General features: G+C 39.8%; 1 protein-coding gene and 1 pseudogene across 4 annotated transcripts in view; both read left to right on the top strand.

Moving 5' to 3' along the window:
- FBXO34 (F-box protein 34) overlaps nt 1-11,513 on the top strand; it is an 82,167-nt gene that overhangs the window by 15,569 nt on the left and 55,085 nt on the right. The window lies entirely within an intron of this gene.
- LOC105553633 overlaps nt 8,897-11,513 on the top strand; it is a 6,589-nt pseudogene continuing 3,972 nt past the window's right edge. The window contains exon 1 of the transcript XR_001008186.1: nt 8,897-8,947. The product of XR_001008186.1 is annotated as a charged multivesicular body protein 4b pseudogene (transcript). The remainder of the gene's footprint in view (nt 8,948-11,513) is intronic.

The raw sequence follows: 11,513 nt of genomic DNA, 5'->3' as shown, positions 1-11,513 counted from the left end.
TGCCTGGAATCCCAGCTACTTGGGCTGATTCAGGAGAATTGCTTGAACCCAGGAGGCAGAGGTTGCGGTGAGCTGAGATTGTGCCATTGCACGCCACCCTGGGCAGCAAGAGCGAAACTCCATCTCAAAAGAAAAAAAAAATGGTTCCTTCTCCCAGGAGTTTAGGAACAGCAGGTTACCTAAGGAGGGGTGAAGGGAGGCCTCCAGGTCGGAAACGGAGCAGGTCAAAACTCCCATGCTGATCAGTAGTGGGATTGTGCCTGTGAATAACCACTGCTGTCCAGCATTGGCAACATAGTGAGACCCTATCTCTTAAAAAAAAAAAAAAAATTCCTTTATGAACATTTCATGGGATTTCTGCCATCCCCTTTTAAGGGACATAACAAGAAGGAGAACATATCTCTTTAAAAGATAACAGTTTTAGCAATTAAAATCTTCCTGCCAGCTCATTTGTTGGTCTACTTAAACATTCCAGTTTTATTTCATTAAATGTCTTTTCAGGTATTTCAAGTTTTCCTTTTAAGTGAACACTTGTTGAACTGAACACTTGTTCATGTTTCTCATGTTTAATGGCTATGATTTAAATACATGTTGGTGTTACTGAAGTCATAATCCAGTGAGAATTCCTGTTAAAAGTGTTAAGATTTTGGACTCTTGCATAAGTTGTCTTGCATAAGTCAAATGTTCAGTCAAAATTGGTTAGAATTGAATTTGAGTAATGCCTGTGCTTGTATTTATACTGCTTATTTAGTATTCATGGATAATACTGTATGAAAATTTGTTTAGTTCATGTTTTTCCCTTCCAAATTGATAACTTAGAAGAGAAAATTAATCTCTACCTCTTTCCCTTCCCAGTTTGTAAAAAATGAGTGTAATTTCCCATCTTTCTACTTTTAAAGGATGTTAGACTTCTTGGTTTGTTAAAGTACCAGTGATATTCTTGAAGATTCAACGTGAATTCAATTTAGTGTTCTTGGCAGACACAAACTTAGTTTTTTTCCCTTTAGAAGAAAACCATATCAAGCCTTCATTAATGAACCTCGGTGTAATTTTTGGCCTTCTTCAAGACATTTGTCGTTTGCATTGTACGGCTGTAGTGTAGATATCTTGAAATAATGCTTAATTTTATTTCCTTGTGCATTGTATTTGTTTTTAAACTCCTGTTCAGTTTACTTACCAAATATTAATAGTGTGCCTACTTTTGAGTCTTCTACATCTGAATATTCCTTTAGTCTATGTTGCTGAAATTCTGCTTTATAGAATAATACACATAACTGTATTGGAAAGTGTAGTCTTTGCCGTCAGGAGCATTTACTCTGATAGGGTTAATGATTGTAAGCCCCTCACGAATTTTCCACACTAGTTACTAAGGATTTTTAAAGGATAAGTGATTTTGTTTGTTCCAACCCTGTTCAAAACAATTTGATGTTTGTAGTACATGTTGAATATCTCTTATCTTACATGCTTGGGACCAGAAGTGGTTTGGATTTTGGATTTTTTTTGGAATTTGGAATATTCACATATACACAATGAGATATCTTGGAGATGGGACCCATGTTGAAACAATTCATTTATGTTTCATTTACCCTTTTTTTTTTTTTTTTTTGAGACAGTGTCTCGTTCTGTCGCCCAGGCTGAAGTGCAGTGGCTTGATCTTGGCTTACTGCAACCTCCGCCTCCAGGGTTCAAGCGATTCTCCTGTCTCAGCCTCCCAAGTAGCTGAGATTACAGGTGTGCCATCACACCTGGTTAGTTTTTGTATTTTAGTAGAGATGGGGTTTCACCATGTTGGCCAGGCTGGTCTCGAACTCCTGACCTCAGGTGATCCACCTCTTTCCCAAAGTCCTGGGATTACAGGCATGAGCCACTGTACCCAGCATCATTTACATCTTATACACATAGCCTGAAGGTAGTTTTATACAACATTTTAAATAATTTTGTTCAGGAAACAAAGTTTGTGTACATTGAACTGTTAGCAAAGGTGTCACAATCTTAGTCACTTACGTGCATAGTCTGTAGTTATTTGGCATCACCATCACACTCAACTGAATTTATATGCTACTGATAAGCAGTCATTTTCTTTTACTTATTCACACGTAAGTATAAGAAAAAAGTGAAAAATAACAGTGAAAAGCATGACATACCATTAATATAGTGGAATAATAATGTGTTCAGGGTAACTAAGCACAATAGCATCACCAGAATATCTGTAGCTGCTGTTAAGCAACAGCATCAGCAAATAAGGTTAGGCTTTCAGTCTCCACCTATGATGTTATTTTTTGATTAAAAGGTTTCTGGACATTTTTTGTTTGTTTGTTTTATTAAGGCCGGAAGAAACATCAGAATCAATTGAGGGACCAGGAAATGGGGCCTCTAGGGAAGACAAGGCATTCTGCTAGATGGCTTTTAAAAATATTTCCTCCGGAGTCACTTGTCTCATTAACAACAGTTTTTGTCTTACAAGTCTCTCTTTGATTTTATAAACCAGCATGATTTGTTTTGTTACGAATGCATGCTGCTCTAGTTCTCTAATAAGCCCATCATGCTTTTGCATCATGTCGGCAATAAGCACTTTTTTTGCTGTGTTAACATTGTCATCTTCATTGTTGTGTGCCTGTGTTTTGACTGTGACCTGTCACATGAGGTTGGGTGTGGAATTTTCCACTTGTGGCATCATGTTGGAGCTCAAAAAGTTTGGATTTTGAACCAGTTTGGATTTCAGATTTTTGGATTAGGGATTCTCAACCTGTACTATCAGCCAGGAGGTATAAATGATGTCTCCTTTGTGGGTTTAAATATAATTTATTGCTTAAGAAGTTACTTGTAATTGGTATGGATCAATAATTTATGCTTCATGACCTCTACCTTATGATGTGGTTAGTCATCTTTTGGCATTGGTGTGAGAAACAAGGTTTTCCAAAAGGAAAATCAAAATTTTTTTGGTGGAAATTTCTAAAGTAAAGAATTTTTTTTTTATTTTGTGTATTTAAATTATAATCATTACATAGAAATAAGTACAAAAAAATGGAATATAAAATTACATACACTAATCAAAGCTGGGAAAAAAATAGTCCAAGACTTGGGCTACTGCAAAATTAAATGGTTTAATTAAGAGTAGTTAGATTTTGAATAACTCTTGTTATGTTATTTATGCCATGAAAAAGGCACGAATTTATATTCACATATTTTAAAATAGTGTTGAAAAGAAAACCATGTACGGCCTGTTTGATACATTTTTCAGAAATCCTCATTTTATTTCAATCTGATTCATAGACTTTCAAATGATCCTACTTGTGACGGTTGAGAAACTGTATTCCTCTAGCAAGAAAGAACCTTTTGTAATGATTTCTTCAGTTAATCAGAGAAAAGGCTTGTTGGACGATTTGATTTAGCTAGCTGCTTTGTTTGTTTTACCCTAAGAGCAAATGATGAGAAATTAAAAAAATATATAGGGCTGGGCATGGTGGCTCACGCCTGTAATCCCAGCACTTTGGGAGGCTGAGGCGGGTGCATCACTTGAGGTCAGGAGTGTGAGACCAGCTTGGCCAATGTGGTGAAACTCCATCTCTACTAAAAATGCAAAAATTAGCCAGGCATGGTGGCGCATGCCTGTAATCCCAGCTACTCGAGAGGCTGAGGCAGGAGAATCGCTTGAACCTGGGAGGTGAAGGTTGCAGTGAACTGAGATCGAGCCACTGCACTCCAGCCTGGGCGACAGAGCGAGACTCTGTCTCAAAAAACAAAACAGAAAAAGGATATATAATACATATTTCAAGCAGCAAAATGACCCCAAAGCTTCTCTTTTTGGTTAAAATGTTTTCTTGCCCTTTTCTCTCAAACGATTCAGAGTTCTTGCCCTCTCTTTTTTCCCCCCTTTCCAACATTTTTAAATTTTGTTATTTTTGTATCTAGTAGTTCTTGGGTAATTACTTTAGTGTGGAAGTATTTCAAAACCAAAATCTAATACAGACCTTCAAATCGTTGAAATCTCCATATATCAAAATTTCAAGAAAGTTTATATTTTAGTAGGATGGAAGAACATTTACTTTTTGAATAATATGTTCTCGTGATTCAAACGCAAAAGGTGCAAAAAATGACGAGTTTTCTTCCTTCCCCTGTGTCTTGGGCACACTTTACCCCTCTCTGGAAGCAACCAATGTTACCAGTTTCTTATCTGTTCTTCCAGTATACGATTCTTTCTTTCGACGTATGTACGTATGTATGTATATATGACAGAAAGAAAGAGGTCTCACTTTGTGCCCCAGGCTAGAGTGTAGTGGCATGATCACAGCTCAGTGTAGCCACAACATCCTGGGCTCAAGAAATCCTCCCACCTCAGCCTCTCAAGTAGTTGGGAATACAGGCATGCACCACTATGTCCAGCTAGTTTTTTTTTTTTTTTTTTTTTTGTAGAGACAGAATTTCACTTTGTTGCCCAGGTTGATCTCGAACTCCTGGACTCAAGGATTATTCTGCCTTGGACTCCCAAAGGGCTGGGATTACAGGAGTGAGTCCCCAGGCCCAGCCACTGTCTACCTTTTTAAAAGAAACAAGTTTGGTAGCATACTCTATATACTCTTAGCTTGGTTTTTTTCACCTAACAGTAGTTTTAAAATTCTTTACATATTGGTATATGAAGAGTGTATTTGTGATAGAAAACTTAACAGCGACTCAAACAACAACAAAGTGTTTTTCTCTTGAAAGTTCAGGTAGGTGATTTAGGGCTCATCTGGCACTCATGGTGTGCTGTTTTTCTCTTACTCTCCTTTTTTTAAATTGAGGCATAATTTGGCCAGACACGGTGGCTCATGCCTGTAGTCCCAGCACAGCACTTTGGGAGGTGGAGGCGGGCAGATCACCTGAGGTCAGGAGTTTGAGACCAGCCTGGCCAACATGGTGAAACCCCCTGTCTACTAAAAAATACAAAATTAACTGAATGTGGTAGCAGGCACCTTAATCCCAGGTACTTGTGAGGCAGAGGCAGGAGAATCGTTTGAACCCGGGAGGCAGAGGTTGCAGTGAGCCGAGATTGAGCCATTGCACTCAAGCCTGGGGGACAAGAGTGAGACTTCTTTCAAAAAAAATAAAACAAAACAAAACAAAAAATAAATAAATAAAATAAATGGAGGCATAATGGATACAGTAACATGCACAGATACTAAGTGCATGGTTCAGTGAGGTCATCACCCCCTACTATCACTTTTCTGATTGGCCTTTTTCTATACTAATACTGCTCTGTATATGCTGCCTGTGTCCTCATTGACTTAGCAAGATCTCCAGCTATTGCAGCCCATTCTGAGCAGCAGGATGCATGAAAGGGCAGAGGTTCTATGTTACCCTTTTAAAGGAAGGTTTGTAGAAGTTGTCACTTCATAGCAGTTTGAATTATGTTTCATTAGTTAGAACGTGGTGTCATAGCCACATCTGAATGCAAAGGAGGTTGAGAAATGCAGTCTTTATTATCTTTTTTTCCCATTATAAACAATGCTGCAGTGAATAACCTTGTTCAGATTTATTTTTATTTATTTATTTATTTTGAGACAGAATCTCTGTTGCCCAGGCTGGAGTGCAGTGGCACTATCTCAGCTCACTGCAACCTCCACCTCCCGAGTTCATGATTCTCCTGCTTCTGCCTCCTGAGTAGCTGGGATTACAAGTACCTGCCACCACGCCCGGCTAGTTTTTTTTGTATTTTTAGTAGAGACAGGAGGTTTCACCATGTTGGCCATGCTGGTCTTGAACTCCTGACCTTAAGTGATCCTCCTCCCTTGGCCTCCCAAAGTGCTATGATTATAGGCATGAGCCACCATACCTGGCCTCAGATGGTGTTTTGTGGGATATATTTTTAGAAGGGGAACTACTGGATCAAAGAGTATTTGCAGTTGGACAATACACTTATTTTCTCATATCCTTGCTGACACAATTTTTGTATTTGCTAATTTCACAGGTAAAAAAGTGACAGAGGGTAGCTCTAATTTGCCTGATGGGACATGTAGGTAGAGAAAATACTTCTACCCTTACATACTGATGATACCTAGAAAGCATGGATTGCACAGCTAGTTAATGTAATGCTAGTTGGGTGAAGCATATGCAGCATGTTTTCATTTTATGTAGGCCAATTGTAACAGAAGACTGATGGTTAAAGGTCGATGAGAAACCCTTCTACTCATAAACATGGCACAGTAAACTGACAGGAAAACGGGAATAATGTATTTTTAGGAGTTTTTTAATTAAAAAGTAAATTAGGGCTGAGCATAGTGGCTCATGCCTCCTCACTTCAGGAGGCGAGGTGGGGAGGATTGCTTGAGGCCAAGAATTGGATATCAGCCTGGACAACATAGCAAGAACCCATCTCTAATAAAAACCCCAACAAATTAGGTGTAGTGACATGCACCTGTAATCCCAGTGCTTTGGGAGGCCAAGGCAGGAGAATTGCTTGGGCCCAGAAGTTTGAGATCACCCTAGGCAACATAGGGAGACCCCATCTTTAGAAAAAATATTAGCTGGGCATAGTGGTGTGCACCTGTATTCCTAGCTGTATGGGGGTGGCTGAGATGGGAGGATCGCTTGAGCCAAGGAGTTGAAGGTTACAGTGTGCTGTCATTGCACCACCGCTCTCCAGCCTGCGTAACAAAGTAATACCTCATTTCTTTAAAAAAGAAAAAAAAAATTCATGTATAAGGTTAATTTAGCATTAATTTTCTTTGGTCCTGTTTTCTATCACATACATTTCTTAACATTCAGAAACATATTTTTAACTGATCTTAAAGTACCCTTTAACCTAATGGGGAAAAAGAAAGTAATATATATTTTTGGTTCTTTTCATGTAATATTTTTTGTTGTGTTTTCTTTTTATTCTCCGATTGCTAAATGGGTTCAGATACATTGCGTAATATGTATTCTGCTTAAACTGTAATTTTTAAAACTAGAATGTTAGGTGTCCTTAATTATATTTTCAACTCTGTGAGCTTTTGGTTGGGACTTAAGGAAAAACTTCATAGTAATTTTCTATGCCACTGGGTAGTATTAGAAGCTGTATTTACCTTTTTTTTTTTTTTTTTGAGACAGCGTCTTGCTCTGTCATTCAGGCTGGAGTGTGGTGGTACCAACACGGCTCACTGCAGCCTCCATCTCCTAGGCTCAAGTGATCCTTACACCTCAGCCTCCAGAGTATCTGGGACTACAGGCGTACGCCACCATGCCTGGCTAATTTTTGTATTTTTCTTGGTAGAGATGTGGGTTTGCCATTTTGCACAGGCTGGTCTTGAACTGTTGGGACTCAAGACCCTTCTGCCTCCCAAAGTGTTGGTGTTACAGGCGTGAGCCACTGTGCTTGGCCTGTACTTACTTTTAAAGTAGGAAATGGGAACATTAAAAGAAAAGATATATATGCATGTTTTCCCCATACCACCTGATGAAGTCTTAGATAGCAGAGACCTCTTAGTTAGCTACCATAGGTACTGTGGCATAGTAGATTAGACTCCCAATAGCAGTGTTTTGGCTCTTCTGCTCTTCTGGGTGAGAGGGAGGGTAGATGTTAGTACTTTTAAAATGTCAGTTCTTTTTTTTTTTTTTTTTGAGACAGAGTCTCGCTGTGTCTCCCAGACTGGAGTGCAGTGGCGCGATCTCGGCTCGCTGCAAGCTCCACCTCCCGGGTTCACGCCATTCTCCTGCCTCAGCCTCCCGAGTAGCTGGGACTACAGGCGCCCGCCACCACCCCCAGCTAATTTTTTGTATTTTTAGTAGAGACAGGGTTTCACCATGTTAGCCAGGATGGTCTCGATCTCCTGACCTTGTGATCCACCCACCTCGGCCTCCCAAAGTGCTGGGATTACAGGCGTGAGCCACCATGCCCGGCTAAAATGTCAGTTCTTTAGGTAAAGAAACTTTTTTTTTTTTTTGAAACGGAGTCTCACTCTGTCACCGAGGCTGAAGTGCAGTGGCACAATCTTACCTTACTGCAGCCTCTGTCTCCCAGGTTCAAGCAATTCTCCTGCCTCAGCCTCCCAAGTAGCTGAGATTACAGGCGTGTGCCACCACACCTGGCTAATTTTTGTATTGGTAGTAGAGATGGGGTTTCACCATGTTGGCCAGCCTGGTATTGAACTTATGACTTCAGGTGATCCACCCCCCCTTGACCTCCCAAAGTGCTGGGATTACAGATGTGAGCCACCCTGCACCCAGCCTTTTTTTTTTTTTTTTTTTGAGACAGGGTCTCATTCTGCCACCCAGGCTGAGGTGCATTGGCATGATCTCGGCTCACTGAAACCTCTGCTCCTGGGTTCAGATGATTCTTGTGCCTCAGCCACTCTAGTAGTTGGGATTACAGGCGTGCGCCACCACACCCAGCTAATTTTTGTGTTTTTAGTAGAGATGGGGTTAACCCTTGCCATGTTGGCCAGGCTGGTCTTGAACTTTGACCTCAAGGGATCTTCCCACCTTGGACTTCCAAAGCACTGGGATTACAGGCGTGAGCCACTGTGCTTGGCACTAGGTAAAGAAACTTTATAAGGGCCTGGTATCTATAATCTGAAGATAGAGACTTTGAGATACTTTGAGTACAGTATCATCTCACTTATCTGGAGATCAGATTTCTGTAAATCTCCACCTTTTTTTTTTTAAATCAATGAAGGCTTAATAAGGAGTAAGAAAAAAGTATTCCTTAGTAGATGACCCTTTGCTAAGGTTCCTGTGACCGAATAGAAAGTATTGCCTGTCATGTTCTTTTCTGTATCCTTAGCATGGAAAGTGGGACCTAGCACATGGGTGTTATTCAGTAAACATTTGTTGAATGAATGAATTTTTATGAATTGAGATTTTTTTTTTTTGTTTGTTTGTTTTTTCCTAGCACAGGTTTGTGTGTGTATGGAGGGAGGGATATAGAAACTTAACAGCAATGACTGATATTTTTGCTTATTTGTTAGGTCTTGGTGGTGGTGGTAATCAGGTACGCATATGCTTTCCTTAGGATTTGCATTTGCTGTTCCCTGTGTCTAGAATGCTATTCCTTAGCTAAATCTTCATTCCTCACCTTCTTAAAATGTTTTCTCATCTATCACCTTCTTAAGGAAGTCTGTACTGATCACCCTACTTAAAATTATAACTGCCTCTCTTTGATTGCACTTCTAAGCTTCCTTATCCTAGTCTGTTTAGGATAGGATACCTATCCTTGAAAGGAGGTAACTGTAGAATTTACTTATTTCTACAGAGCTCTGTAGAATTTACTTATTATGACTGTTGTCTCTCTTACTACCAGAATGTTAGTTCCTTGAGGGCTTTGTCTATTATAATGTTCATTGTATTCCAGGTGCCTAATAGATGCTAAAAAAAAATTACTATTTTTTGAGACAGGATCTGACTCTGTCTCCCAGGCTGGAGTGCAGTGGTGTGAACACTGCAGTCTTGACCTCCCAGGTTCAAGTGATCCTCTGACCTCAACCTCCCAAGTAGCTGGGAGTACACACACACACCACAGGGTTTTGCCACATTGCCCAGGCTGGTCTTGAACTCCTGGGCTCAAGTGAGCCACCTGCCTCGGCCTCCCAGAGTGTTGGGATTATGGACATGAGCCACCATGCCTGGCCTTAAAAAAACATTTGCTATATGTGTGAAGAGAGGAAAGGGTATAACGTAAGAAAGTTAGCTGTAAAATAGTTTACATTTTAAATACTTATATTTAAAAGTATTATTTCCATTATTTAAAAAGGAATTTTAAAATTTTGCTTTTGGAGACTACTGTGTTCCATAATTATACCAGGGCAAACACAGCTGTGCTAAGTTTAAGGACTGTGTATTCTGTTGGTGGAAAAGGACTGAGGATTGGTTTGCTCAGTACATCACCTGCCTCAGTCTTCTAGTGGTTTTGTGGTAAAGTTGCTTTCAGTGGTGGTTTAGTTAATGCTCTTTGACTTATGTCCCAATAAATCAGTTGAAAACAAACGCATTTAATATATTTAACCTCCCAAATATCATAGCTTAGCCTAGCCTACCTTAAACATTCTTAGAATATGTACATTAGTCAACAGTTGGATAAAATCATCTAACACAGAGCCTACCTTGTAATAAAGTGCTGAATATCTCATTTACTTTATTGAATACTGAAAGTGAAAAACAGATCAAAATTTGAAGTACAGTTTCTACTGAATGTATATGACTTTTGCACCATCGTAAAGTCAAAAAGTCATAAGTTGAACCATCCTAAATTGGGAACCTTCTGTAATAGAAAACCTCTAGGTTTGAATGTGTTCCCTAGTGTCCAGATGGAACATCCCTTTCCTACTGGAGGTAGCTTTCTGCACAGTGAGGTATGACAATGTTAATATTAATAGTTAGCCTTATTTCTTAATGTGGACTAGGCCTTATGCTAAGCATTTTATGAATATTATCTATTCTATATAATAGATCTATGAGGTAAATATTCTTTTTTTTTTTTGGAGACAGTCTCTCTTCTCTGTTGCCCAGACTGGAGTGTAGTGGCCTGATCTTGATTCACTGCATCTTCTACCTTCTGGGCTCAAGCGATTCTCCAGCCTCAGCCCCCCGAGTAGCTGGGATTACAGGCATGCGCCACCATGCCCAGCTAGTTTTTTTGTAGTTTTAGTAGAGATGGGGTTTTGCAATGTTGGCCAGGCTGGTCTCGAATTCCTGGCCTCGAGTGATCTGCCTACCTCGGCCTCCCAAAGTGCCACTGCGCCCGGCTGAGGTAAATATTCTTGGCCATTTTTTCTTGCAGAAAATTGATTCTTCGTTAAACACCTTGTCTAGCTAGTAAGTGTTGAAACTGGAATTCAAATCCAGCCAGTCTTACAGAGGAACTTCACTGCACAAAACACTTTCCTATTATAGTAAAGAATATTTTGCTGAGGCAGGAGAATGGCATGAACCCCGGAGGCGGAGCTTGCAGTGAGCTGAGATCCAGCCACTGCACTCCAGCCTGGGCGACAGAGCGAGACTCCGTCTCAAAAAAAAAAATTTTTTTTTTGAAGTAAAAAAGAAATTAGGAACAGCTTAGTGGAATACTAATGTCACAAAGAGACCATTATCTTTTATTTGCTCTACCTTCCAATGATTTACTAGATTGATTGAGACTGCTGTGACTGAAGCAGTAATGTTACGTTAAAGTTAACTAATGCTGCCAGGCACAGTGGCTTGCACCTGTAATCCCAGCTACTTGTGAGGCTGAGGTGGGAGGATCTTTTAATGCCAGTAGTTCAAGATCAGCCTTAGCAAGTCCCCCCCCTCCTTTTTTTTTTTTTTTCCTAAAGTTAACCAATGCTAATTTAAATAAAGTAAGTATATTTTAAATAAAGCTGTAGTTGGCTCCTAATTATCTCTTCTACTACTTAGACTTAGTTCAGGAAGAGTTTAGCTTCTTTTTGGAGCAGAATTTGTATGTTCTGCCTTTATCCCTAAAAATTAGATTCAGCAGGAAGGCAAAAGTTTTAACTGTATAGCTGGACAGGAAGTATAATTTAGTGAAGGAGTAGAGGGGTAGACAGTGGGTAGGTTTTGCT

The sequence above is a fragment of the Mandrillus leucophaeus genome, unplaced genomic scaffold, assembly GCF_000951045.1.
Source record: "Mandrillus leucophaeus isolate KB7577 unplaced genomic scaffold, Mleu.le_1.0 Scaffold60, whole genome shotgun sequence".
Taxonomy (NCBI): Eukaryota; Metazoa; Chordata; class Mammalia; order Primates; family Cercopithecidae; genus Mandrillus; species Mandrillus leucophaeus.
This window is presented reverse-complemented; position numbering and strand designations above follow the sequence as displayed.